This window comes from Orycteropus afer, unplaced genomic scaffold (assembly GCF_000298275.1).
Source record: "Orycteropus afer afer isolate SDZICR_OR568_19922 unplaced genomic scaffold, OryAfe1.0 scaffold00686, whole genome shotgun sequence".
NCBI classification, from domain to species: Eukaryota; Metazoa; Chordata; class Mammalia; order Tubulidentata; family Orycteropodidae; genus Orycteropus; species Orycteropus afer.
In genome coordinates, this window is record NW_006922273.1 from 281051 (window position 1) to 284331 (window position 3281).

Consider the following 3281-nt stretch of genomic DNA (forward strand, 5'->3'; position numbering starts at 1 on the left):
GTTCTGCTGTGCATAGGATCACTATGAGTCAGAAATTATTTGATGGCACCTAACAACAACAACTTAATTGACTCACCCTTCTTGAGTTATGATCTCCTTAACATCTCTCTCACCCTTATCTCTGTGCATAGGAGATATGGTGAAAGCTCTAGATGTCATACATTGCTTCTTTTTCCCATTTGCAGCAACCCAACTATTTAATAATTTCTTTCTGCTGGTCCATGGTCTGACAACCAGGACAGGCCCAGACTGTAATTGTTATTGTTATGTGTCAACTTGACTAGGCTATGATTCTCAGCAGTTTGGCAAATATTGGGTAATCATTTTCCTTATTGGACCAATTGCTGATATTAATGCTGTGTCCCAAAGCTAGAACTCATGAGTCCATAAACAAAGAGTGGAAGGATTTCTGTTTTCTTTATATTGAGGTGTAATCCATACTGCAGACTGTAGTCTTTAATCTTCATTAGTAAGTAGTTCAAGCCATCCTCACTTTCAGCAAGCAAAGTTGTGTCATCTGCAAATCCTAGGTTGTTAATGAGCCTTCCTCCAATCCTGATGACATATTCTTCTTTATATAGTCCAGCTTCTTGGATTATTTGCTCATCCTAATATCTGGAACCTGTGAATATGTTATATTACATGGCAAGAAGAAATTAAGGTTTCAGATATAATTGTGGTTGCTAGTCAGCTGACCTTGAGATGGAAAGATTATCTTGGTATGCCCAATGTAAGAACAAAGGCCCTGAAAATGGAAGAAGGAGGCAGAAGAGTGAGGGGCAGAAATGAGATGTGATCATAGAAGTAAGGTCAGAATGATGCAGTAAAAGAAGGACTCGACCCATCATTACTAGCATTGAAGGAGGAGGAATGGAGCCATGAACCAAGGACTGCAGGCAGCCTGTTAAAACTAGAGAAGTCCAGGAGTAGATTCTTCTCTAGAGACCATAGAAGGATTACAGAACTGCTGACATCTTCATTTTAGACCCATGATATCCATTTCAGACTTATAACTGTCATTAAAATAATACTTTTGTGTAGTTTTAAGCCACTACATTTATGGTAATTTTCACAGCAGCAATAGAGAATCAATACACCACTTGACTTATTTATAGTCCTGATAATTTCCCTTTTATAAGATTGCAATTACCTTTAATTAGACTCCATGTCTCACCTCATTGTCAGGGTAATATTTTGGGTGCTTCAATCTAGCATCTAGCATTTTAGATCTTCACAACCTAACTCCATCCCATTTTCCTATCTTTTATATCTTTAATTCCAACCCTCTAACCAAGAATCCAGGAGCTCTGGTGGCATAGTGCCTAAGGCATTTGCCTGCTAACCAGAAGTCTGGCAGTTCAAACCCACTAGCCACTCCTTGGAAGGAAGATTAGGCAATCTACTTCCACAAAGATATCACGTCAGAAACCCAAGGAAGGCTCACTATGAGTTGGAAACAACTCAGTGGCAGTGAGTTTTGGTTTAACCAAGAACCCTAGAAATGTACTCTCTTTCCAATTATACTTTTAGACTGTAAGCTTTTATGGCAATGATTTTTTTTTAACAGTGATCATCAATGTATCTCCCAGCCCATGAAAAGTACGTAAAAGGTACTAAATTAATCTTTTTTTAGGGAAAAGAAAAGAAATAAGCTTCTTCCACTATGGTCTACTTTTATAGTACTTTCTGTCCATAATTCCCTTTGAAAACAGAGCTAGTATCATGTTTGATGGTAGGTGATAATAGAGCAATATCTTCAAAATCTGAAGGGCAATTGTAAGTTAAGACTTTTACAACTAGCCAACTTGGAGTGCAAAAGGAGACTAAGGTAACAAAGAATAATCTTGAAGCACAAAAGAACTTAAAAAATAACTGAACATTTGAATACTAATAAAAGTAAATGGACTATTTTAATAGATTATGGTCAATTTGAATCTCTAGCACCTGCACCCCTTCTTATTTTGAAGGAGTTCCAGATAGTGGGATCTGACTCTGGTCTCCTTTACAGACTATAAAGGACATTGGTTGTTCCCTTTCCCCATCCCCTGACAGCTGGGCCATGGATATGTGCAGTAAGTATGGGCAATATGCTCTAATCCACAGACATTTGGATATTTTCAAGATGATGGGTATACAAAAAGAGGTGTATTACGGAATGGCAATAAATGTCCAGAGGCATGAAAATAAATACGTAGTAGTAACAAATCCAACATTGCAATAAGTATCCAAAATATCAATGACCAAAGTAATGGCCAGTGTTGAGCTGTAAAATGGTTCAATATTCAAGATACTGGTCATATGGCAGCAACTTGTTCATGCCTTGAATATCTTGATCTTTGCGAAAAACTGATTTTCCAAACTTCCTATAAATTCTTTGAACTGCTTAATACCCTTAGAATAAATTCATTATCTCCTTATGTTACCCCGTCAGTTTCTGTTAGTTGCAACCAAGGACTTCAATAACGCAGTAATAAAATCCAGTCAACTAAAACATGGATAAGGAACTCTGGTAGTGCAGTGATTAAGCATTCAGCTAAAGTTCATCGTTTTGAAACCACCAGTTTCTCTGTGGGAGAAATGAGGCCGTTTTCTTCTGTAAATACTTACAGCATTGGAAATCCAATGGGGCAGTTCCACTCCATCCTAGAAGGTCAATATGAGTTGGAATCAACTTGATGGCAGTAGGTAGGTGGGTTAGATGAATCATTTTGAGACACTAGGAAATAATTTAACAATTTAAGTTAGTTGATTTTTCAAGATAAATTCAAATTAAATTTAAATAAATTTAAAAAGTTAATTTTAAAATATAGCATTTCTATTAATCATTTGTATTTATCTAATTGGGTGGCTTTGTATCTATATTTATCTTTAGAAAGATGTCTAGATGAATATTAATCTTCTTCTATTAATGATGATTATTATGAAGTTGATAGTTTGAGCTGATAGGAGAAACTTTTTTTATACTCTCATTTTATTTGAAATATTACAAAATAGACTTATAATTTTTGTATAATCAACAAAAGTATTATTGTTTTGAAAAGTTAGAGAGTAAGATTTATATGGCTTAAAGCAAATAATATTTACAAGTTTTATTTTCTGCTGAGAGAGCTACATGTTAACTGAGAACAAAGGTTAGTGATTCAATGACAGTATCTTGTAATGAAAAAAGGCACTGAACCAAGATTCTTGAGAACTTATTCCAGATTCATGACTGTATGTCCTTGAAATATTGCTTACCTCCATTGAGCTTCATATGGAGCTCTGGTGACACAGTGCCTAAC